The 27,456-nt window shown below is 41.2% G+C and overlaps 2 non-coding genes across 2 annotated transcripts; both read left to right on the forward strand.

Annotated features, from left to right (window-relative positions):
• Positions 1-7,560: 7,560 nt before the first annotated feature.
• Positions 7,561-7,667, forward strand: LOC131252312 (small nucleolar RNA R71). Its single transcript, XR_009174341.1, has one exon. It is a non-coding gene; the product is annotated as a small nucleolar RNA R71 (small nucleolar RNA).
• Positions 7,668-24,355: 16,688 nt separating this feature from the next.
• Positions 24,356-24,462, forward strand: LOC131252299 (small nucleolar RNA R71). The gene has a single exon (XR_009174329.1). It is a non-coding gene; the product is annotated as a small nucleolar RNA R71 (small nucleolar RNA).
• The last annotated feature ends 2,994 nt before the right edge of the window (positions 24,463-27,456 follow it).

Genomic DNA, 27,456 nt, shown 5'->3' on the forward strand with positions numbered 1-27,456 from the left:
TAAACTCCGATTAAAAAAAGAAGAAGAAGAAAGGAAAAGAAAAACCAGGTCGGCCTCTGCTCCAGTCCAGCTAATCTCCCTCCTCTAGCATGCTCCACAGCTCCAGCCTCCTCTGTACTCTCTCACGCTCACGTTACAGCCGCACAGCCTCTTTCCTCCCAGTCTTCTCTGTTTCTCTTTCTCCCTCCTCGACGTCCAGCAAAAAGCTAAGGTCCTTTCCTTCCTTCCTTTGCTTTTGTAGCTGTAAAAATCCCTCCAGAAAACGCTGGCCGGAGTCCTTGCTGAGGTCGGTCATTGCGGAAGGAGTTACGCACTCCTTTCGCAGAACGTGCGCAGCTTCACGTGAGAGTCCGAAATGTTTGCCCCTCTGCTGGTTCTTGTGATATCCACAACCGTCGTAAGTGAAGACGTCCCTACGGACGGTTTTGGCCCCTCTACACAATAGACGATCCGGATCACTGTTTTGATCAGCGATGATGGCCCACCTGGATCGACCGCAACTTCCTATTACGAACAGAGCTCGCGCGGTCGGGCGCTGTGAAGGTCGGCGAACTGCTGATTGACGCCATATGTAAAATCCACTCCGATCATTCGATTCGTGTCAAAAAACCAGTAAGATTCGACTGGTTTTATGTTAGATTCGGTGTGGCCCATGCGATCTTTGTTCCCACCGTCTATTCCTGCGTTTACATGAAATCTGCCTCTATGTGTGTGCATGGGCCAAAAAGGAAAGCTGGGCGACGGTGTTGGTCACCTTGCAGAGCACATGGACAGCTCTGATTGTCGAAACCTGTGATGGATGGGGCCCACTACACGAAAATGGACGAACAGCGTCCGCCCGCTGTTCTCCGTATGCGAGAAGGATCGGGTCAGCGGCGCTGACTCAATCGGCTTGATTCGATGCACATTGAGTGCACTTACGCACTGTGCACTGGCGATGTCAATGGGGTCCACTCGTGATGAATCTGTACAATCCTCTCCATCCATCTTCTTCCCCATTTAATTTAAGATGTTGAGTCCAAAACTGAAGCGCATCCAGAGATTAGGTGGGCCCCACTTGAGGTTTTAAGGGGCTGCTCTATCCGTTGAGCCACTTCCACAGCGATCCAATGGCTGATTTTTGATGCGTACAGTTAATTCATGATCATCAGGCCTCATATAAAGTTTGGAGCCAATCAGATGGTGGGAACCCCATGATCCTACATTCTGGATGTCTTTCAGGCCTGTTTGAAGTGAGTGACTGGAATTTCTCTGATCTCTGACGTGTAAATCCTTGTTCATGGTCCCATGGGGTCCCGTCCATTGCCTTGGTGATGCCTGAGCTTTAAATCCATGCTTTTAGCATCCTTTCCAGTCCGTGCTCGTGAATACGCCCTGCATCACAAACATGATTAAATCAGGCTGTTAAACAATACTATGTTTGTAAATCCTGACAATAACTGGGGTCTGATATGCAATATTCGACCCTCAACACAACCTCCAACCATCATCTTGCTAGTCCCGAGCAAGGTATGCGAAAAATAAATTGAGAATTAGAGGACAATTTCTACAAACCCAAGAGATTTATGACAAACAATTCACATAGTCGAATTCTAAGATTCATGAATGTTAGCATTACTTTCTCCTGGAATCAAGCTCATGGTACTTCATAATCAAGCTCAAATATTAATCCATTAATTTGAACGATTCTAAATATTGAGTTCCATGAGTGTATAGTGTAATCTCGGCTTAACATTATTAAAATTCACTTCTCTAATTCGAGATATCATTGGTAACCACAAGAGAATTCATGATAACCAACACCTAAACCAAAGCTTGATTCATTCTTCCAGCTTTTGATGGTTTTCACACTATGTCAACTTGTTTAAAAGTACAGCCAAGGAGGAGAATCGAATCTACACCTATAGGGAGCAAACCTATGGTAAAGACCGATCGCCAAAAAGTTTATGAATGTCAACCTTGGGGAATCAAACCTTCACCTGTAGGGAGCAAACCTATGGTGAAAACCATTCGCCCAATCTTTTCAATTTTTCAAGTTGGTTCCTTTCAAGCTTAGTGATCACCAAATTAATCCTTCAATATCGAATGAAACCTTAATGTGTAAGCGAGATGTGACATGTAAAATTATGATTCACTCAATGTTTAAGACTTCTAATCATGGATTAATAGTTCTAACTTAACTGTGAGATCTAACAAATAGTTGAATCCAAGAGTCATCAATTCCAACATCACTTATCTTGTAATTCTAAATCCAAGATGGCCGTTAAAATCGCTTCGAATTCATACGAAATTCTAGAAAAATTTAAAAATTTTCACAATTTCTGCTCAAGACTACGAAAATACCAAGAAAACACAGATTAGGAAACCTAATCTCCCACCCCCAACCTAAAATCTACATTGTCCTCAATGTAAAAGAAATAAGCATGCAATGCACATGGGACAACGAAAATATAAGAGGAGTGATGGAAAGATAGTACCTGGATGAAAGAATCAAGAGGCTTTCCAAAGATATCTACTTAAGAGCAGGTCAGCACAAGAGAGAAACCAACAGAAATAAATAAATATTACAAAAATACAATCCTACCTACACCACTTTCGTAGGTGCTCTCGATTGCATTTAGCGTATGCAACAAGCCTTTAAACCCCTAGGTTACCCCTAGTGGACGAGTTGTAGTCTCGTGAGGGTTTGCAGTAATGTTACCCACAAACATTGAACTAACTAATGATAGAAACGAAATGAAATGAAGAGATGGGTTGCCTCCCAGGAGCACTAAGTTTACCGTCTTCAGCCAGACAAATAAAGTAACTACCTTAGTCCTATGAAAGCGATAAACCTACCTATACCTCCATCAGACTAGGAGATCAATCCTGGTAAACAGGAGCAGTCAGGGGCATGGACATGTCCTCTGAATCAAATTTCTCGACAAATGATTTCAATCGATGTCCATTGACTTTAAACTCCTTGCCATTGTCGGGATCTCTTATCTCAACGGCCCCATGAGGAAAAACAGTAACAATAATGTAAGGGCTGGTCCAATGAGATCGAAGCTTACCCGGAAAGAGATGTAATTAAGAATTGTACAAAAGGACCTTCTGACCAGGCGTGAATGATTTTTGCAAAATGTGTTGGTCATGAAATGCTTTCATCTTGTCCTTGTAAATTCTCGAATTATCGTACGTATCATTCCGGATTTCCTCAAGTTTATTCAATTGAAGTTTGCGTAGCGAGCCAGCATTGTCCAGATTGAAATTAAGATTTTTGATCGCCCAGTATGCTTTATGTTCCAGCTCCACAGGCAAGTGACAAGCTTTCCCATAGATAAGTCTAAAGGGAGACATTCTAATAGGGGTTTTAAAGGCAGTACGGTATGCCCATAAGGCATCGGTCAATCGGATTGACCAATCCTTATGATCTGGGTAAACCGTTTTCTCCAAAATGTGTTTGATCTCCCTATTGGAAATCTCAGCTTGTCCACTTGTCTATGGATGGTATGGGGTGCTCACCTTATGAGAGATACCGTATTTTTTCATTAAGCTCTCAAATGGTTTATTACAAAAGTGTGAGCCCCCATAACTAATGATGGCTCGAGGCATTTCGAATCGAGAAATGATGTTTTCTTTTAGGAATTTAATGACCGTGCGATGGTCATTAGTTCGACACGGAATCGCTTCAACCCATTTAGTGACATAATCCACGGCGAGCAAAATATACAGATTTCCAAATGATTGGGGGAATGGTCCCATGAAATCGATGCCCCAGCAATCAAATGCTTCAATGATAAGGATGGGATTCAAAGGCATCATATTTCGATGGGACAATGCTCCCAATTTCTGCTTTGTAAAACTCATGAGTGTCCCTAAACATAGTGGGCTAGTAAAAGCCACACTGCAGAATCTTGGCCGTGGTCTTTTTAGCAGAAAAGTGACCACCACAGGCCTGTGAGTGACAAAAGGAGATGACGCTTTGATGCTCATCGTCTGGTACACATCTCCTTAGGATTTGGTCTGCGCAATATTTAAATAAATAAGGATCATCCCAGAAAAAGTTGGGCACCTTGGCGAAGAATTTCTTCTTATCTTGCGCAGTCCATTGTGTCGGTATGGCACCTGTAGCAAGATAATTAGCAATATCAACGAACCAAGGTGAATGAGAGACTCTGAACAGTTGTTCATCAGGGAACATGTCGTTGATATGGGTCGTCTCAAGGGAATCAGAGGTATTAAGGCGAGACAGATGATCGGCCACTACGTTCTCTACTCCCTTTTTATCTTTAATTTTCAAATCAAATTCTTAGAGTAGAAGGATCCATCGTATCAGGCGGGGCTTAGAATCATTCTTAGAAAGAAGATACTTAAGTGCCGCATGATCTGTGTAGATAATGATCTTGGATCCGATCAAGTAGGACCTAAATTTATCCAAGGCGAATACTACAGCAAGAGTTCCTTTTCCGTAGTCGAGTAGTTCACCTGGGGAGAATTTAAAGTTCTACTTGAGTAATGAATGACGTAGGGCCTCTTATCTTTTCTTTGGCCTAGGACCGTCCCAAGAGCATAATCAGAAGCGTCGCACATAATCTCAAAAGGAAGGCTCCAGTCGGGTGGCTGCAGATTGGTGCAGTGGTTAACGTGCCCTTAAGCTTGGTGAAAGCTTCTTGACATTGCTCAGTCTAATCGTACGGAGCATCCTTTTAAAGAAGAGTACATAAAGGACGAGAGAGGAGACTAAAGTCCTTTATGAATTGCCTATAAAATCCTGCGTGTCCTAAGAAGGATCGTACGTCTCTAATGTTCTTGGGTGGAGGTAGGTTAGAGATAAGATCGATTTTTACTTTATCTACCTCGATTCCCTTGGACGAGATGATATGCCCAAGGACAATTCCCTTCTGAACCATGAAATGACACTTCTCCCAATTAAGTACCAAGTTCTTTTCTTCACATCTTTTCAACACACATTTAAGGCTTTCCAAGCACTTGCTGAAAGATGGACCGTAAACAGAGAAATCATCCATGAAGACCTCTAGATATTGCCCCACCATATCAGAAAAGATACTAAGCATACATCGTTGAAAGGTGGCAGGGGCATTACATAGCCCGAATGGCATCCTTCGGTAGGCAAAGGTGCCGTAGGGACATGTAAATGTGGTCTTTTCCTGGTCTTCAGGGGCTATCTCTATCTGGTTGTAGCCCGAATACCCGTCAAGGAAACTATAATAGGAATGACCAGCTAACCTTTCCAGGATCTGATCAATGAATGGTAAAGGAAAGTGGTCTTTCCTCGTGACGGTATTCAACTTCCTATAGTCAATGCACATTCTCCAACCAATAGTGACTCTAGTTGGCACGAGTTCATTATTAGCATTGGCTACGATGGTGATTCCGGACTTCTTAGGGACCACTTGAGTTGGACTCACCCATTGACTATCAGATATAGGGTATATGATACCCACGTCCAATAGTTTAAGAACCTCGGCCTTAACCATTTCCTTGATGTTTGGATTTATTCTACGTTGTGGTTGCCGAGCGGTGTTTGCATTATCCTCAAGATATATGCGGTGAGTACAAATCGAGGGGTTGATTCCCTTGAGGTCCGCTATCGTCCATCCAAGGGCTCCCTTATGCTCAATGAGAGTAGATATGAGCATACTCTCCTGTTCTTTCTCTAGGTGGGCGGAGATCACCACCGGGTATGTCTCATCTTGACCTAAATAGGCATATTTCAAATCAGAGGGTAAAGGTTTTAGGTCAAGCTTCGGCGTCTTGAGGTTAGATGGTAGAGGCACTACATCGGTTTATGGCAATTCTTCAAATTGTGGCCTCCACCGGTTAACTTCAAGTACCGGTGCAGTATCAAGGAAGGCGCACGTCTCCCTAATCATGTCATCATCAAAATCATGGGAGTGGGCCAGGCACGTCTCTAGAGAGTCAGAGGATAAGGTTAAAGGTGTCGTATCTTCCACTAAAGAGTCAATCATGTTAATGTCGTGGAAATCGTCATCCTCCTCTAAGTTTCTGCCATTATTGAAAAAGATGTTTGACTCTAATGTCATATTCCTTAAAGACATAGTCATAACACCATTCCTGCAATTGATAATTGCATTTGAAGTGGCAAGGAATGGGCGGCCAAGAATGACGGGGATCTGAGTGCTTATGTTGTTGATGGGTTCGGTGTCCAAGATGATAAAATCTACAGGGTAGTAAAATCTATCAACTTGGACCAACACATCCTCGATTATCCCTCTTGGTACATGAACAGAGCGATCAGCAAGTTGTAGTGTAGTTAGGGTGGGTTTTAATTTGCCCAAACCTAACTGTTTGTATACCGCGTAGGGAATCAGATTAACGCTCGCTCCTAAGTCAAGAAGTGCATGATCAATTCGATGGTCCCTGATTACACATGATATGGTTGGACTACCGGGATCCTTGAATTTCTGTGGCACGTCTTGCTTTAGGATGGCACTCACTTTCTCGGTCAAGAAGATCTTCTTTTGAATACTTTGTCGTCGTTTGGTCGTGCATAAGTCTTTCAGGAATTTGGCATATGAGGGTATCTGTTTCACAACATCAAGTTGAGGAATGTTGACTTTTACTTGTTTCAACACCTCTAGGATATCCTGAGAGTTAGAGAGAGGTTTTGGTGAAACCAACCGTTGGGGGAATGGAGCAACTGACTTTTCTAGAAGTTCCGGTTCTAATTTTTATGGGGCATCACTGGATCCATCATTGTTGTCCTCTTCTGGTTCTTGAGGCTTTTCGGGCCTAACCAGAAGAGTTTTATCAATGATCTTTCCACTCCTAAGAGTGGTGATGGATTTAGCGTGCCCCATCTGATTTAAAGAGCTGGGATCATTAATCTCGTACTGCGGTTTAGGATTGGGGAGAGGTTGTGCAGGAAGCATCCCCTTTTCTATAACCGTTATACGAGAATCCATCTTTTGCATAAAATTTGTAATTCCCCGTATTGCCTGAGCCAGCTCTTGTATGGAATTTTGAATCGGTTCCTCTTGAGGTTTCACTTGATTTGGATTTTGATTGAAGAAACCTGGAGGAGTAGCCGTTTGTCCATTCCTCCAACTAAAGTTTGGATGATTTTTCCAGCCAGGATTGTATGTATTGGAGTTAGGTCCAGTAAAAGGTCTTTGATAGTTGTTTACGGCATTAGCTTGTTCATTCAACACTCCTCGAAAGGCGGGTATTGTAGGACAATTTTCAGTTGTATGAATGTTGCAATCACAGATGCCGCAAACAATTTCATTAACCTTATCCTTCTTTCCTTCCATGGCCTCAACTTTCCTTATGAGCGTAGTCACTTTACACTTGAGATCATCCTCTTCTTTCAAGAGATATAATCCACCTTTCTCCTTTAATTGAGTCGGCCTAGATGTGGTGTTTGATTTTGGGTAATAGTCCCAAGATTGTGTTTTTTCAGCCAAACTGTCGAGGTAGTCCCATACCTCGTTGACATCTTTATTAATGAACTCTCCATTACACATTGTCTCGACCATTTGGCGCATGGAAGATGTCAGTCCATCGTAGAAAAAATTTGTAATGCGCCACGTTTCAAATCTGTGTTGTGGGCATGAACTGACCAAATCTTTGAACCTTTCCCAACGTTGGAAGAATGTTTCATCTTCCTTTTGGGCAAAGTTCATGATTGCTTTTCTGAGGGTAATCATTTTATGATGTGGGAAGAATTTTTTTATGAATTCCCTCTACATGTCGTTCTATGTGCCAATGGATCTAGGACGCAGTGAATGTAACCACATCTTAGCTTTATCTTTTAAGGAAAAAGGAAAGAGTTTCAGCCTAATTGTATCCTCAGATACATTAGGAAAACATAATGTAGCTATAATCTCATCGAACTCTTTCAAATGTAAATATGGACTTTCTGATTCAAGTCCATGGAATTTGGGAAGGAGTTGGATAACTCCTGGCTTGATGTCCATTTGTCCTGTGTTTTCAGCGAAAATCATGCATGAGGGCATACTCACTCCCGCCGGTTGTAGATAATCTCGTAAAGTACGAGGCGGGGGTAGCTGATGCACCTCGTTCTCATCTTGGGTATCCTCCACCCTGGGTGGAAGTAGAGGAGGTTGGTCTTCAGCCATAACTTCAATTAACTTAGGGAATTTTGAGCGGTGTCTAGTCCTGTGATGGATAGTCAACCCCTCAACCAATCCTCCTTCGGTCAAGAGACGTCGAGTGTCGTCACGGGCCCACTTGGGCATGAAACACTCGCAACCCTCAATCAAATTCGAACGAAAAGAAAATCTAGAAAGAAGGAGAGAGAGAGAGTTGAAAAGAAATTACCGAATTGAAGCCCCTAAGTTAAGGACCTGCAAAATAAAACAAAATAAGTTAGATTCTAAAAAGAGAAGAACAATCCTTTAAAAGAAAGATAGAAGTGAACTAGCTTCTAAAAGAAAGAATTCCTAAAAGAAAGTGAAAATTTCTAAAATAAATTAGGAAAGACCTAAACTAGAAAGTAGAATACTAAAAGAGAACTGAAAAAAGAAAAAAAAATATAAAGTAGGGAAGGAGCTTACTGAATTAGAAATTTCTATCTTAAAGGCCTATAAAATAGGAAGGTTAGTTTCTAAACAAAAATTCTAAAAATAAATGAGGAACCAAAATTAGATTCTAAAGGAGTTAGAAAGTTACCAAAAATCAAAATAGAAAGTAAATTCCTAAAAAGGGAAATAACTAACCTAGTTCTAAAAACAAAATAGGAAAATTTCCAAAAATAAACTATTTCCTACAAATAGGAGAATACTAGAATTAGAAGATTTCTAAAATTTAAACCCTAATTTTAAAAGTGGAAAAAGTAGAGAAATTAGGAAGGAATTACCAATTTAGGAACTAATGTCAAGATCCTACAAAACATGGAAACAAGTTAGCTTTAGAAATCAATTAAAAACCTAAAACTAAAGTTATTAAACTAATCCTAAACCTAATTAATTTCAGAGAATCGCAACCGTCAGTCTCCGGCAACGGCGCCAAAAACTTGTTCACACCCCAAGTGCAGGGTTGTGATGTAGTAATAAACTCGGTAAGACCGAGGTCGAATCCACAGGGACTGATACCTGTACGTTATCTGAAACCAAGTAGAACTAGAACTGGACTAAGATGTGATCTAAACCAAATAGAATTTAAGAAATAATTGTGGAACAATTATCTAAAACTTTAAGGAATTCAGAGGAAGAAAACTAGGGATTCAGAGGATCCACTTGTAGAGATCAAGGAGATCTTATGCCTGCATCAAGGATTATGGAATTCAAACTGAACTTACTTGATCTGGTTTTCAAGAGATGAAAGGTATATGAATTAGAATGGATTCCATCACCAAACCATGCCCAGGAGACAAAGTAAACAACAGAATTAAACTAATTACCAACCAACCAACAATGTATGAAGATCAGGAAGGGTACTGTCATCCTACCATGCCCATGGAACAATGATGAACAACAGGGCTTCCTGACTTCATAAACATAAAAAAAGAGGAAAAAGAAATATTCAAAGCCATTACAAACCCATTGTAATTTCAGTCACAACAGACCATTAAAGACTGAAAAAATATTCCTTTAATAATCAACTTAAAACCAAGTTCAGTTCAGAAATTTTAAATTAAATGCATGAAATAGTGTCTCCCATCTCGCTACAGGCTTCACCTCTTAGCCCTAGCTAAGAGGTTTAGCCACACATGAATGATTAGGCTAAACTCCGATTAAAGAAAGAAGAAGAAGAAAGGAAAAAAAAAAACCAGGTCGGCCTCTGCTCCAGTCCAGCTAATCTCCCTCCTCCAGCATGCTCCACGGCTCCAGCCTCCTCTGTACTCTCTCACGCTCACGTTACAGCCGCAGAACCTCTCTTCCTCCCAGTCTTCTCTGTTTCTCTTTCTCCCTCCTCGACATCCAGCAAAAAGCTAAGCTCCTTTCCTTCCTTCACTTTTGTAGTTGTAAAAATCCCTCCAGAAAACGCTGGCCGGAGTCCTTGCTGAGGTCGATCATTGCGGAAGGAGTTACGCACTCCTTTCGCAGAACGTGCGCAGCTTCATGTGAGAGTCCGGAATGTTTGCCCCTCTGCTGGTTCTTGTGATATCCACAACCGTCGTAAGTGAAGACGTCCCTACGGATGGTTTTGGCCCCTCTACACAATAGACGGTTCGGATCACTGTTTTGATCAGCGATGATGGCCCACCTGGATCGACCGTAACTTCCTATTGCGAACAGAGCTCGCACGGTCGGGCGCTGTGAAGGTTGGAAAACCGCTGATTGACGCCGTGTGTAAAATCCACTCTGACCATTCCATTCGCATCGAAAAACCAGTAAGATTCGGTTGGTTTTATGTTAGATTCGGTGTGGCCCATGCGATCTTTGTTCCCACTGTCCATTCCTGCGTTTACATGAAATCTGCCTCTGTGTGTGTGCATGGGCCAAAAAGGAAAGCTAGGCGATGGTGTTGGTCACCTCGCAGAGCATATGGACGGCTCTGATTGTCGAAACCTGTGATGGATGGGGCCCACTACATGAAAATGGACGAACAGCGTCCGCCTGCTATTCTCCGTATACGAGAAGGATCGGGTCAGCGGCGCTGACCCGATCGGCTTGATTCGGTGCACATCGAATGCACTTACGCACTGTGCACTGGCGATGTCAATGGGGTCCACTCGTGATGAATCTGTACAATCCTCTCCATCCATCTTCTTCCCCATTTAATTTAAGATGTTGAGTCCAAAACTGAAGCGCATCCAGAGATTAGGTGGGCCCCACTTGAGGTTTTAAGGGGCTGCTCTATCCGTTGAGCCACTTCCACAGCGATCCAATGGTTGATTTTTGATGCGTACGGTTAATTCATGATCATCAGGCCTCATATAAAGTTTGGATCCAATCAGATGGTGGGAACCCCATGATCCTGCATTCTGGATGTCTTTCAGGCCTGTTTGAAGTGAGTGACTGGAATTTCTCTGATCTTTGACGTGTAAATCCTCGTTCATGGTCCCATGAGGTCCCATCCATTGCCTTGGTGATGCCTGAGCTTTAAATCCATGCTTTTAGCATCATTTCCAGTCCGTGCTCGTGAATACGCCCTGCATCACAAACATGATTAAATCAGGCCGTTAAATAATACTATGTTTGTAAATCCTAGCAATAACTGGGGTCTAATATGCAATATTCGACCCTTAACAATAAGCACAAAATTTCCCAGGTCATTACAATGAAATAATACATCATGGTGGTGTCCACGTGATGGCCCACCAAAGATTTAAATCTGCCTCAGTTTAGTCTCAAGCCTTAAAATGGGCTTGCCAAATGGTTAGACGGTATGGATGAAACACATCAGCTCAAGGTGGGCCCCACACACTGCCATGGTGGGGTCCACGTCCTGATGATGGACGGACAGGATAAAATACATGCATCATGATGGGGTCCACACAGTGGATGGTGTAGATGAACCCATACAGCGTGGGATCCACAAAATGTGTTGGCATCTGATACGCCAGCTAATCCCTTTCCCAATCAGGTGGGTCCCCACATGGGGCCCACCACATGTTATATTAATATATATATATCTGTATTATAATATATATATATATATATATATTACATATAGTATATATAATATTTTATTATTATATTTTTTTGAATTGTGATGCACGTCCAGCGTCCAGATGGACGGCTAGACAAAATGCATACATCAAATGGCCTCTAGTGGGCCTCACCCTCACACGTGTCACAGGGTGGGTCCCACACAAATAGGTGGACAGCAATGGTTAAACACATATATCATGGTGAGGCTCCACACACGTGGCCCACACCTGATATACATATATGTATTGTATATATTATTGTAATATACATTTATATTTTATTATATTATATTATGTATTTTTTTAAAACGGATCAGCGTCCAGGCCCTGGACGGCCTAGACAGGGGTACGTGTACAGAAGGTTTTTCCACTGTCCAAGGATTGGACGGTGGATAAAACACTTACATCATGGTGGTCCCATGTCCAGTGGGCCACACGTGTTGGATCAAGTGATATTTGTTTTTACCTTTGTCCAAGCCTGATCTTTGGACGGTATGGATCCTACATCAGGGTGGGATTTCCACCGTCCGGATGATGGATGGCATGGATAATATCATGCATCAAGGTGGGCCACAATCCATCACACAAAGAGAGAGAGAGAGAGAGAGAGAGAGAGAGAGAGAGAGAGAGAGAGAGAGAGATCGGCGGTGATGGAAGGGCCCTGCTGCTATGGGCCCCTCTTTGATACGAAGAATACATCAAGGTGGGTCCCACTATATGTGGGCCCTTAAATCACAAAACTAAAATAAAATAAAATGACAAAGATGTAGATCGAAGATCACCCACGGTCTTCTTCTCGCTCCCTTGGCTTCCTTGGCTTCTCGACTTCTTCTTTAATGGAAGATGATGAAATTTTGGTGGTTGAGATGGGAGATGAGAGGGTAGGAAGTGAGCCACACTAGAGCTTCTCCATGAGAGCTTGGGAGGTTCATATGTAGGAGCTTGGGGTTGCTTAGAAGAGAAGGGAGAAATAAGAGAGAGAGGAGATGGGATGGAGTGATGGAGTGATGGGGAGTGAGTGATGAGTGATGGGTATGTACTTGACATGTATAGGTGTGTAAGAGAGAGAGAGTTGACTATGGGGTTGCTCTTGTACTTGACATGAGGTGATTGATGTGCACTTGATTGATGGGACATGTTGTAGAGATTCTCTTGGGATTGCAAACACGCGGCATTTTTCTTGAATTGAATGCGGGCCCACATCTCCTGGCCTGGGTATCATTTTGGTGCGCGAGACGCGGCATCGGAACCGGGGCGACAGCGCGGTCGCTAGGGTACAAGTCTCAGGTTGAGTTGACTCAGGTTGACAACGTGTGACTCAAGGTCATGCGAAAATACTGGTTACAAGTTGTAGGTTTCGGGAATTTGATCGGGAGGACCGCGAAAGACTATGAAATTGTACGGGCTAGGATACGGCCCTTACAGTATGGGTAATGGGAAGTTTCCTGCGCATTATGTGGCTTTACGAATCTCCCATATTATCTATACTAGTTTTAATAGGTGTTCCTGACTAGTGCCTTTCCAAATTATTTCTCTTACATATAAGGCTTCGAGCTTAATACTATGGATAAGCTGGGGCCTTTTTGCCATGTAAGTGTGGTTACGACATCTCAATCATTACTCAACACGATCTAGGACATTCAGGTTGACATTGAAGGTTCAGGCCGGTTATCTCATGTTTTGGATATGATTATAAGGAAAATCGAAAAATAAAAAAGTCCCTCGAATTAATTATTGCTTGTGCGTTGGTACTCACTAGGAAGTATGAACAACTACCCAATTGTGGGGTGTTGTACGTGTCTTTTTTTTTTTTTGTTTTTTTAGAAAAAATTGATTTTTTAAAAAATAAGTCCCTACATGTAGGACGTGGTCCTATGGGGGTTTTATTGCAAACATTTATTTCTGAAAGTTTTTTTTTTTGGGCCATTTTATTTTGAAGAAATCCACTGGGCATCATTGGTTGGTTTTTTTTTTTTTTTCTAGAAGAGGGAAGTGACTCCACTTGGGGATTTAGTGCGATAACCTTCATTTGTGCCACCAAAATCCATTGTTCCGAACTTGGATGGGTTTGATGAAGATTGGACGGTTCATATTGAGCTTTTATGGTAGGAATGTTAGGGAATTCAATCCAGATGGTCAAAATTGAACTTATCCCAGTGATTTTCAAATGATCCAATCCGTCATTTAAATTTAGATGGCCTTGATTGGGTCTAGATGGTCAAGATTGGATGTTATTGCATGATTTTCGAATGAGCTAATCCATAATTCCAAATTTGAATGGTCCTGATTGGTCCAAATGGTCAAGATTGGACTTATTACAGTGATTTTTAAAAGGTCCAATCCATCATCTCGATGGTCTTGATTGGTAAAGATTGGTTTTTATTTTGATTTTTTGAAAGATCCACTCAATCCATCATCTATATGGTCCTGATTGGTCTAGACTAGACAACATTGGTTTTTTTTAAAGATCCAATATGCCATCCATCATCTGGACGATTTTGAATGGGTCTTGATGGTCAAGATTGGACTTATTGCATGATTTTTTTAAAAGATCAAATCAATCATCCATCATCTGGATGGTCTTGATCGGGTCCAGATGGTCAAGATTGAATTTATTGCATATTTTTTAAAAGATTCAATCTATCATCCATCATTTGGACGGTCTTGGTCGAGTCCAAATGGTCAGGATTGAACTTATTGTATAATTTTTTAAAAAGATCCAATCCATCATCCATCATCTAGATGGTCTTGATTGGGTCCATATTGTCAATATTGGATTTATTTTAAGGCAAGGGTTAGATAATACTTGGAGATGTTGGGGCCCAATCTTGATGTGTATCTACCATAGGTGGAGCCACGATTGGCTTGAGGTGGGCCATAGGGCACTAAGAGGTTCAACGTTTCAATCGGCCATTCAGTCGAGCTACCTGTGATACGTGGAGGAGGAGTTTGTCTACTCACGCTCTTGGCCTTACCACCCATTCTACAATTCTTACGATGATGGGGTACTAACGTTGGATCATCGTACAATGCTCTGTTCGTCATTTACCCGGCTGGGTTCTGTTCGTCATTTACCCGGCTGGGTTGGGTTTTGGTTTTATTTACATACTTGTATACCTATATGTTTGTTGTTTCTGTTTTTGTATTTTTATGTGAAAAGGAAAACTATATTGTAAATAAAGTGAAAGGAGCGAAAAGAAAACTTTTGTGGTGCCCATTCTGTCTTATGTTCTTATACTATAAGTATTTTAGGATGCCAAGGATCGAATATGTGACTATCCAAAGTGTTCGTCCTCCACAATCTAGAATTGATTCCTAAGAGTGCTTATGCCCTTACAAGTACAGGGTGGGAGCATCTGAGGGGCAAATTTTGAGAATTCTTGAAATGTTGTGGTTTTTATTTTTGCCTTGGCCAACAAGCCTATGACAAGTCGAGTGATGACCCTGGTTCTCTTTTTCTTTTTTCTTTTTTCCTATGCCTTTCTAGGTTTTCACCACGCCCGATTTTCTGTTATTGTTGCCCGTGGAACCCTTTTGGATTTTCACCATGTCCCGGGTATTTGGACTTGATTACCCCTTGAGAGTAATGCCTTTCTGCCTCTAGCCTTTGAAATTGCATGCTAAGTTCAATAGCCATTACAACAAGAGATAGGTAATAAGGCCAAGTCTCAGAGGAGGGTGAATATGACATTTTAAAATTTTTTGAATTAAATTACTAAGGTCTGCTTTTAATTACATAACCACACAAGACATAAATTGATATATCAATTCAACTAAAGACCAAAACATAACCATAGTGAATCATCATATGAGCAATTAACGAAACATGTTGGCTACAATAAGGATATGCATTTACATTTAGCAAAAATAAAATCAACAGTAAGCACAATTTGGTCAACCTATTACACACTATGTATAGTGGTTTAGCTATATGCCCACTCCACTCCCAGCTAACTCACTCTCTCCTAGAGTGTACCGAATTTTACTATCACAATAGTTTTAAATCGTGTTTACCATAAACATTTACAACCTGCATAAGGTTTACACGCTTTGCACATGTCGATGGCTTACATGAAGTCTAAGAGAGTTTGGATCTCAAACTTAACAAAATGTCTGTTCACTCCCCAAGTATAGGGTTGTGATGTAGTAATAATCTCGGTAAGACCGAGGTCGAATCCCAAGTGACTGAAACCTATACGTAATTTGAAAATAACTAGAACTAGAACTAGAAAAAGATGAAATCTAAATCAGGTGGATTTGAGGAATAATGATGAAATAGTAAACTAAAATATGGAGGATTCAAAGGTAGGAAACTAGGGATTCAGAGGATCCACTTGTAGAGATCAGGGAGATCTTAGGCCTACTTCAAGAATCATGGAAATTAAACTGAACTTCCTCTGATATAATTTTTAAAGAGATGAAAGGTATATGAATTAGAATGGATTCCATCACCAAACCATGCCCAGGAGACAAAGCAAACAATAGAATTAAACTAATTACCAACCAATCATCATGCTATGAAGGTTAGGAAGAGTACGGTCATCCGACCATGCCCAGGAGACAATAGTGAACAACATGGCTTCCTGACGTCATAAACATGCATCATAAACATAAAAGGAAAGAACATGTTCAAAGCCATCGCAGACCCATTGTAATTTTAGTCACAACAGACAGTTAAAAACTAAAAACATTCCTATAATCAGACAAATATCAAGTTCAATTCCATAACAAGCATAAGCACAGAGTTCTTCCCATCACGCTGCAAGCTTCAACTCTTAGCCCTAGCTAAGAGGTTTAGCCAACCATAATTAGGCTAAATCCAAAATAAACAAAAAAAAAAAGAAGAAAGGAAAAGGAGAAAAACAAATAGAAATTCTCTTTCTCTGCTCACGTTCAAAAGCCTCCTTCGATTCCCCCTGCCAATTGAATATCCTCCCTCTCTCTTGTCTCCTGTATTTTATACATGTGAAGGGCCCTGGAGAAGTCGGCTGGAAGGACCTCCCACCTCTACTGTTGGTGGGCTTCTTACGCAGCAGTGTGTGCAGCTTACTGTTACGCAACGAAAGCACAACGCAATTGAGTTTGGCTCGAATTTTCGAGACAACGAACGCCCTTGGCTTCAAAATTTCTTCATGGCTAGGGTCTTGGCTAGCGTGGGCTCCACATGAATGGTTCAGATCGTTCAACTGATCAAGGATGATGGGCCACAGCCATCCGAAATTTTCGGGCGCGTCCGGATGCAAAAACAAGGGCTGTGTATATCGGCTTGCGCTGATAGAGTGGTGGGGTCCATGATTGAGTTCGGTTGGGAAATCCACACCATCCTTTGAATTTCCCTTGAAAAACCGGTCGGACTTGATTGATGTTGGATCAGATTCGTTGTGGCCCATGGATGGCTTCATTCCACCGTCCGTCTGATGTTTGGACGGTTGGAATCCCATCTTCTATATTTCTTCAAATTCTGTTAGTTAGGAATTGGTAAGCTGGGCCGTGGGAATTGAATGGACGGTCCAGATTCATCATCTAGACCGAGATGGTGGGCCATGTACACCATTCGCGGACGGCCCTGTGTAATGGTGAAGAAGGAAGTTTCCTTCTTTGAGTTTTTACTCGGTCAAGGGTCGATTTGACCATGGTGGACGTGCAGTGCACGGCTGATGCATTGATGTATTATGCACACACTGTTTGTTTAGGGTCCACTTCGATGTTCTTGAGAAATCCGTTCCGTCCATCTGTTTTCTCATATCTTTTAAACAGTTGAGACCAAAATTGATGATTGAGTTTGGTTGGGAAATCCACACCGTCCTTTGAATTTCCCTTGAAAACCGGTTGGACCTGATTGGTTTTGGATCAGATTCGTTATGGCCCACGGATGGCTTCATTCCACCGTCCGTCTGATGTTTGGATGGCTGGAATCCCATCTTCTGTATTTCTTCAAATTTTGTCAGCTAGCAATTGGTAAGCTGGGTCGTGGGAATTGAATGGACGGTCCAAATTCATCATCTAGACCGAGATGGTGGGCCATGTACACCATCCGCGGACGGCCCTGCGTAACGCTGAAGAAGGAAGTTTCCTTCTTTGAGTTTTACTCGGTAAAGGGTCGATTTGACCATGGTGGACGTGCAGTGCACGACTGGTGCATTGATGTATTATGCACACACTGTTTGTTTAGGGTCCACTTCGATGTTCTTGAGAAATCCATTCCGTCCATCTGTTTTCTCATATCTTTTAAATAGTTGAGACCAAAATTGAAGCATATCCAAGGATCAGATGGGCCCCAGATTAACGATTTGTGGGCTGATCTATCCGTTGGGCCACTTTCAAAGGGATCCAATAGTTGAAATTTTAATTGTATGGTTAATTTATGGCCCCCAGGCCATGTATAAAGTTTCGAGCCAATCCGATGGCAAAAACCATGTGATCTTGCATTTTGGACCAATTTCAGTCCTCTTGAATGTGAACGGCTTGATTTCCTCGGATCCCTGGCATATAAATTCATCAATTTTGGTCCTCTGGAGTCTGTCCCTTGCTTTGTTGACCTCAGAGCATTAATTCCATGCTTGTAGCACCTTTTTAGTCCAAGCCCCTAAATTCAACCTGCAGCATAAACACGATTAAATCGAGCTATTAAACAATATCATGTTCATAAATCCAAGCAATAAATGGGGTTTGATATGCAATATTTGACCCTCAACACAACCCCCAACTAGCATTTTGCTAGTCCCGAGCAAAATATGTGAAAAGTAAGTTGAGAGTCATACGAGAATTTCATGAGTGATTTTTGAAAAACTATCCAAATTCCAGAATTCTAAGGATCATGAATGTTAGGCATAACTTTCTCCTAAATTCAAACACACAGTACATCATAATCAAGTTCAAAGTATTAATCCATTAATTAGAATAATTCTAAACATTTAGTTTCATGGGTGTATAGTATAATCTCGGCTTAGCAACATGAACTCACTTCTCTATTTCAAGATATCATTGGTAGCCAACAAGAGAATTCATGATAACCAAAATTTACCTCACACATCATCGTTTCTTTCTTTTAATTTTTGATTTTTTTCATTAAAAGTGACGCTAAGAAGGGGAATCAAATCCTCACCTATAGGGAGCAAACCTATGGTAAAGACTATACACCCAACTCTTTTTCAAATATTATCCATGGGGAATCGAATCCCCACTTATAGGGAGCAAACCTATTGTAAAGACTGTTCGCCCAATCCATTCAATTTTCTCAGGTTGGTTCCTTTCATGTTTAGTGATTACCAAGTTAATCCTTCAATATCGAACTGAACCCTTGATGTGCAAGCGAGATGTGTTTTGTGAAATCATGACTCAATCAATATTTAAAATCTCTAACCATGGATTAATAGTTCGAACTTAACTGTGAAATCTGACAAATAGCTGAATCCAAGAGCCATAAATTTCCAACATCACTTATCTTGTAATTCTAAATCTAAGATGGCCGTCAAAATCACTTTGAATTCATACGAAATTTCAAAAAAAATTAAAAATTTTCACAATTCCTGCTCAAGACCAAGAAAACACTGAATAGGCAGCCTAATCTCCCACCCCCAACTAAAAATCTACATTCTCCTCAATGTAAAGGAAGTAAGCATGCTGTGCACATAGGACAGTAAAAATATAAGAGGAGTGATGAAAAGATAGTACCTGGACGAAAGAATCAAGAGGCTTTCCAAAAATATCTACGTAAGAGCGGGTCAGCACAAGGGAGAAACCAACAGAAGTAAAATAAAAATAATAAAAATAAAATCCTACCTACACTTTCGCAGGTGTTCTCGATTGCATTTAGCGTATGCAACAAGCCTTTAAACCCCTAGGTTGCCCCTAGTGGACAAGTTGTAGTCTCGTGAGGGTTTGTAGCAATGCTACTCACAAACATTGAACTAACTAATTAGGAAAATGAAACGGAATGAAAAGCTGGGTTGGCTCCCAGGAGCGCTAAGTTTACCGTCTATCCTAAAACAGAATAAAGGAAACTACCCTAGTCCTATGAAAACAGGAAACCTACCTATACCTCCATTAGACTATGAGATCAATCCTGGGAAACAGGATCAGTCAGAGATATGGACATGTCCTCTGAATCAAATTTCTCGACGAATGGCTTTAAGCGATGTCCATTTACTTTAAACTCCTTGCCATTGTCCGGATCTCTTATCTCAATGGCCCCATGAGGATACACAGTGACCATAATGTAAGGGCCAGTCCAACGAGATCAAAGCTTACTTGGAAAGAGATGTAATCGAGAATTATACAAAATGACTTTTTGACCAGGTGTGAATGATTTTCGTAGAATACGTTGGTCATGAAACGCCTTCATTCTGTTTTTGTAAATTCTCGAGTTCTCGTACGCATCGTTCCGGATTTCTTCAAGTTCATTTAATTGAAGTTTACGTAGCGAGCCAGCGTTGTCCAGATTGAAATTCAGATTTTTGATCGCCTAATATGCTTTATGTTCCAACTCCACAGGCAAGTGACAAGCTTTCCCATAGACAAGTCTAAAGGGAGACGTTCCAATAGGGGTTTTAAAAGCAATACGGTATGCCCACAAAGCATCGGTCAATCAGATTGACCAATCCTTACGATCAGGGTTAACCGTTTTCTCTATGATATGTTTGATCTCCCTATTGGAAATCTCAGCTTGTCCACTTGTTTGTGGATGGTATGGGGTGCTCACCTTATGAGAGATACTATATTTCTTCATTAAGCTCTCAAATGGTCTATTACAAAAGTGTGAGCCCCCATCACTAATGATGGCTCGAGGCATCCCGAACTGCGAAAGGATGTTCTCTTTTAAGAATTTAATGACTGTGCGCTGGTCATTATTTCGGCACGGAATTACTTCGACCCATTTAGTGACATAATCTACAGTGAGCAAAATATACAAATTTCCAAATGATTGGGAAAATGGTCTCATGAAATCGATGCCCCAGTAGTCAAATGCTTCTATGATAAGGATGGAATTCAAATGCATCATATTTCGATGAGATAATGCTCCCAATTTTTGACAATGCTCATAAGCCTTACAAAACTCATGAGTGTCCCTGAACATAGTGAGCCAATAAAGCCACACTGCAAAATCTTGGCTGCGGTCTTTTTTGCAGAAAAGTGACCACCACAGGCCTGTGAGTGACAAAAGGAGATGACACTCTGATGCTCATCGTCTGACACACATCTTCTCAGGATTTGGTCTGGGCAATATTTAAACAAATATGGATCATCCCAGAAAAAGTTGCACACCTTGGTGAAAAATTTCTTCTTATCTTACGCAGTCCAATGTGTCAGTATGGAACCTATGGCAAGATAATTAGCAATATCAGCGAACCAAGGTGAATGGGAGACTCTGAACAATTGTTCATCAGGGAACATGTCATTGATATGTGTCATTTCAAGGGAATCAGAGGGATTAAGCCGAGAAAGATGGTCAGCCACTACGTTCTCTACTCCCTTTTTATCTTTTATTTCTAGGTCAAATTCCTGGAGTAGGAGGATCCATCGTATCAGGCGGGGCTTAGCATCATTGTTAGACAGAAGATACTTGAGCGCCGCGTGATCAATGTATATAATGATCTTGGATCCAATCAAGTAGGACCGAAATTTGTCCAAAGCGAATACTACGGCCAAGAGTTCCTTTTCCGTAGTCGAGTAGTTCACTTGGGCAGGATTTAGAGTCTTACTTGCATAATGAATAACATAGGGTTTTTTTATCTTTTCACTGGCCTAGAACCGTGCCAAGAGCATAATCAGACACGTCGCACATAAGTTCAAAAGGAATGCCCTAGTTGGGTGGTTGTATGATGGGTGCACTAGTTAACATGCCCTTAAGCTTAGTGAAAGCTTCCTGACATGTCTCAGTCTACTCGTATGGTGTATCCTTTTGAAGTAGATTACACAAAGGACGAGAGAGGAGACTAAAGTCCTTTATGAATCACCTGTAAAATCTTGCGTGTCCTAAGAAGGATCGAACGTCTCTAATGTTCTTGGGTGGAGGTAGGTTAGAGATAAGATCGATTTTTGCCTTATCCACCTCGATTCCTTTGGACGAGATAATATGTCCAAGGACAATTCCCTTATGAACCATGAAATAACACTTCTCCCAATTAAGTACCAAGTTCTTTTCTTCACATCTTCTCATCACACATTTAAGACTCTCCAAGCACTCGCTGAAAGATGAACCGAAAACAGAGAAATCATCCAAGAAGACCTCTAGATATTTTCCCACCATGTCAGAAAAGATACTCATCATACATCACTGAAAAGTGGCAGGGGCATTACATAATCCGAATGGCATCTTTCTGTAGGCAAAGGTACCGTAGGGACATGTAAATGTAGTCTTTTCCTGATCCTCAGGGGCGATTTCAATCTGATTGTATCCCGAATACCCGTCAAGGAAACAATAGTAGGAATGACCAGCTAGCCTTTCCAAGATTTGATCAATGAAGGGTAAAAGAAAGTGGTCCTTCCTCATGACAGTATTCAACTTCCTGTAGTCAATGCACATTCTCCAACCAGTAGTAACTCTAGTTGGCACGAGTTCATTATTGGCATTGGCTACGATAGTGATCCCGGACTTCTTAGGAGCCACCTGAGTTGGACTCACCCATTGACTATTGGATATGGGGTATATGATACCCACATCTAATAGTTTAAGAACCTCAGCCTTGACCACTTCCCTCATGTTTGGATTTAGTCTACGTTGTGATTGCCGAGTGGTCTTAGCATTATCCTCAAGATAAATGCGGTGAGTACAAATCGAGGGGTTGATTCCCTTGAGGTCCGCTATCGTCCATCCAAGGGCTCCCTTATGCTCAATGAGAGTAGATATGAGCATACTCCTGTTCTTTCTCCAGGTGAGCAGAGATCACCACTGGGTATGTCTCATCTTGACCTAAATAGACATATTTCAATTTAGAGGGCAAAGGTTTTAGGTCAAGCTTCGGTGGCTTGAGGTTAGACGGTAGAGGCACTACATCAGTTTGGGGTAACTCTTCAAATTGTGGCCTCCATCGGTTAGCTTCAAGTACCGGTACAGTATCAAGCAAGGCACACGTCTCCCTAATCATGTCATCATCAAAATCATGGGAGTGGGCCAGGCACTTCTCTAGAGGGTTAGAGGATAAGGTCAGAGGTGTCGTATCTTCCACTAAAGAGCCAATCATGTTAATGTCATGGAAATCGTCATCATCCTCTAAGTTTCTGCCGTTATTGAAAAAGATGTTTGAATCTGATGTCATATTCCTAAAGGACATAATCATGACACCATTCCTGCAATTGATAATTACGTTTGAAGTGGCAAGAAATGGGCGACCAAGAATGATGGGAATCTGAGTGCTCACGTTATTGATGGGTTCGGTGTCCAGGATGATAAAATCTACAGGGTAGTAAAATCTATCGACTTGGACTAACGCATCCTCAATTATCCCTCTTGGTACACGAACAGAGCGATCAACAAGTTGTAATGTGGTTAGGATGGGTTTTAATTCACCCAAACCTAACTGTTTGTATACCGAGTAGGGAATCAGATTGACGCTCGCTCCTAAGTCAAGAAGTGCGTGATCAAGTAGATGAATTTCTATGGTCCCCAATTACACATGATATGGTTGGGCTACCAGGATCTTTGAATTTCTGTGGCACGTCTTGCTTTAGGATGACACTCACTTTCTCAGTCAAGAAGATCTTCCTTTGAATACTCTGCCGTCATTTGGTCATGCATAAGTCTTTCAGGAATTTGGCATATGAAGGTATCTGTTTTACGACATCAAGTAGATGAATGTTGACTTTCACTTGTTTCAACACCTCTAGGATATCCTGAGAGTTAGAGAGAGGTTTTGGTGTGACCAACCGTTGGGGAAATAGAGCAATTGGCTTTTCTAGAAGTTCCAGTTCTAATTTTTGTGGGGCCTCACTAAATCCATCATTGTTTTCCTCTTCTGGTTTTTGAGGTTTTTCGGGCCTAACCGAAAGGGTTTTATCAATGATCTTCCCACTCTTAAGAGTGGTGATGGATTTAGCGTGCCCCATTTGATTTGAAGAGCTGGGATCACTTATCTCATATTGTGGTTTAGGATTGGGGAGCGGTTGTGCAGGAAGTATCCCGTTTTCTATAACCGTCATACGTGAATCCATCTTTTAATAAAGTCTTGCATTGCATGGGTCAGCTCTTGCATGGAGTTTTGAACCGGTTCTTCTTGAGGTTTCCCCTGATTTGGATTTTGATTGAAGAAACTTTGAGGGGTAGTAGTTTGTCCATTTCTCCAACTAAAGTTTGGATGATTTTTCCAACCAGGATTGTACATATTAGAGGTTGGTCCATTGAAAGGTCTTTGATAATTATTTACAGCATTGGATTGTTCATTCAACACTTCTCGAAAGGCGGGTATTGTAGGACAATTTTCAATTGTATGAATGTTGCAATCACAGATGCCGTAAATACTTTCATTAACCTTATCCTTCTTTCCTTCCATGGCCTCAACTTTCCTTATGAGAGTAGTCACTTTACACTTGAGATCATCCTCTTCTTTCAAGAGATACAATCCACCTTTCTCCTTTAATTGAGTCGGCCTAGACGTGGTGTTCGACTTTGGGTAATAGTCCCATGATTGTGTTTTTTCAGCAAGACTATCAAGGTAATCCTATACCTCGTCAACATTTTTATTAATGAATTCTCCATTACACATTGTCTCGACCATTTGGCTCATGGAAGATGTCAGTCCATTGTAGAAAAAATTTGTGATGCGCCATGTTTCAAAGCCGTGTTGTGGGCATGAACTGACCAAATCCTTGAACCTTTCCCAACATTGGTAAAATGTTTCATCCTCCTTTTGGGTGAAGTTCATGATTGCTTTTCTAAGGGTAATCGTTTTATGATGTGGAAAGAATTTCTTTATAAATTCCCTTTACATATCATTCCATGTGCCAAAGGATCTAGGACGCAGTGAATGTAATTACGTCTTAGCCTTCTCTTTTAAGGAAAAAGGAAAGAGTCTTAGCCTGACTGTGTCCTCAGACACATTTTGAAAATATAAAGTGGCTCTGATCTCATCAAACTCTTTCAAGTGTAGATATGGTTCTTCAGATTCAAGCCCATGGAACTTAGGAAGGAGTTGGATAACCCCTGACTTGATGTCCATATGTCCTGTATTTTAAAAAAAAATCATGCATGAGGGCGTACTCACCCCCACTGGTTGTAAATAATCTCGTAAAGTATGAGGTGGGGGTGCTTCATGCACCTCATTCTCATCCTGAATGTCTTCCACCCTAGATTGGGGTAGTAGAGGTTGGTTTTCAGCCATCACTTCAATTAACTTAGGGGATTTCGAGTGGTGTCTAGTCCTGTGATGGATAGTTAACCCCTCAACCAATGCTCCTTCAGTCAGGAGACGTCGAGTATTGTCACGGGCCCACTTGGGCATGAAACACTCACAGCCCTTAATCAAATTTGAAACCTAATCCTAAGAAAGGAAAAGAAAATCTAGAAAGAAAGAGAGGGTTGGAAAGAAGTTACCAAATTGGAGTCCCTAAGTTAAAGACCTGCAAAAGAAAACAAACAAGTCAATTTCTAAAGAGAACGTCTAGAATTAGAAAATCCTTAAAAAGAAAGATAGAAGTAAACTAGTTTCTAAAAGAAGAAAGTCCTAAACTAAAAAGTAAATTACTAAAAGAGAACTGGAAAATAGAAAGTAGAGAGAAAGCTTACCGAATTAGAAATTTCTACCTTAAAAGCCTACACAATAGGAAAGTTAGTTTCTAAAAAGGAAAGTTGAAATAACTAACCTAGTTTCTAAAAACAAAAGAGGAAAGTTTCTAAAATTAAACTATTTCCTAAAAATAGAAAAATACTAGAATTAGAAAATTTCTAAAACTCAAACCCTAATTCTAAAAATAGAAAAAGTAGAGAAATTAGAAAGGGATTACCAATTTAGAAGTTTATGTCAGGATCCTACAAAACAGGAAACAAGTTAGTTCTAAAACTCAAATAAAAATAAAAGTCTAAAACTAAAGTTAGTAAAATCCTAATCTCAAACTAATTCTAAAACTAATTAATTTCAGAGAATCGCAACCGTCAATGCTCAGCAACGGCGCCAAAAACTTGTTCACTCCCCAAGTATAGGGTTGTGATGTAGTAATAATCTCGGTAAGACCGAGGTCGAATCCCAAGGGACTGAAACCTGTACGTAATCTGAAAATAACTAGAACTAGAACTAGAAAAAGATGAAATCTAAATCAGGTGGATTTGAGGAATAATGATGAAATAGTAAACTAAAATATGGAGGATTCAAAGGTAGGAAACTAGGGATTCAGAGGATCCACTTGTAGAGATCAGGGAGATCTTAAGCCTGCTTCAAGAATCATGGAAATTAAATTGAACTTCCTCTAATATAATTTTTAAAGGGATGAAAGGTATATGAATTAGAATGGATTCTATCACCAAACTATGCCCAGGAGACAAAGCAAACAATAGAATTAAACTAATTACCAACTAATTATCATGCTATGAAGGTTAGGAAGAGTACAGTCATCCGACCATGCCCAGGAGACAATGGTGAACAACATGGCTTCCTGACGTCATAAACATAAAAGGAAAGAACATGTTCAAAGCCATCGCAGACCCATTGTAATTTTAGTCACAACAGACCATTAAAAACTAAAAACATTCCCATAATCAGACAAATATCAAGTTCAATTCCATAACAAGCATAAGCACAGAGTTCTTCCCATCACGCTGCAAGCTTCACCTCTTAGCCCTAGCTAAGAGGTTTAGCCGACCATAATTAGGCTAAATCCAAAATAAACAAAAAAAAGAAGAAAAGAAAAGGAGAAAAACAAATAGAAATTCTTTTTCTCTGCTCACGTTCAAAAGCCTCCTTCGATTCCCCCTGCCAATTGAATATCCTCCCTCTCTCTTGTCTCCTGTATTTTATACATGTGAAGGGCCCTAGAGAAGTCGGCTAGAAGGACCTCCTGCTGCTGCTGTTGGTGGGCTTCTTATGCAGCAGTGTGTGTAGCTTACTGTTACGTAGCGAAAGCGCAACGCAATTGAGTTTGGCTCAAATTTTCGGGACAACGAACGCCCTTGGCTTCAAAATTTCATCATGGCTGGGGTCTTGGCTGGCGTGGGCTCCACATGAATGGTTCAAATCGTTCAACCGATCAAGGATGATGGGCCACAGCCATCCGGAATTTCCGGGCGCGTCCGGATGCGAAAACAGGGGCTGCGTATATCGGCTTGCTCTGATAGAGTGGTGGGGTCCATGATCGAGTTCGGTTGGGAAATCCACACCATCCTTTGAATTTCCCTTGAAAAACCGGTCGGACCTGATTGGTTTTGGATCAGATTCGTTGTGGCCCACGGATGGCTTCATTCCACCGCCCGTCTGATGTTTGGACGGCTGGAATCCTATCTTCTGTATTTCTTCAAATTCTGTCAGCTAGGAATTGGTAAGCTGGGCCGTAGGAATTGAATGGACGGTCCAGATTCATCATCTAGACCGAGATGGTGAGCCATGTACACCATCCGCGGACGGCCCTGCGTAACGCTGAAGAAGGGAGTTTCCTTCTTTGAGTTTTACTCGGTCAAGGGTCGATTTGACCATGGTGGACGTGCAGTGCATGGCTGGTGCATTGATGTATTACGCACACACTATTTGTTTAGGGTCCACTTCGATGTTCTTGAGAAATCTGTTCCGTCCATCTGTTTTCTCATATCTTTTAAACAGTTGAGACTAAAATTGATGATCGAGTTCAGTTGGGAAATCCACACCGTCCTTTGAATTTTCCTTGAAAAAGCGGTCGGACCTGATTGGTTTTGGATCAGATTTGTTGTGGCCCACGGATGGCTTCATTCCACC

The sequence above is a fragment of the Magnolia sinica genome, chromosome 7 (genome assembly GCF_029962835.1).
Source record: "Magnolia sinica isolate HGM2019 chromosome 7, MsV1, whole genome shotgun sequence".
NCBI lineage: Eukaryota > Viridiplantae > Streptophyta > Magnoliopsida > Magnoliales > Magnoliaceae > Magnolia > Magnolia sinica.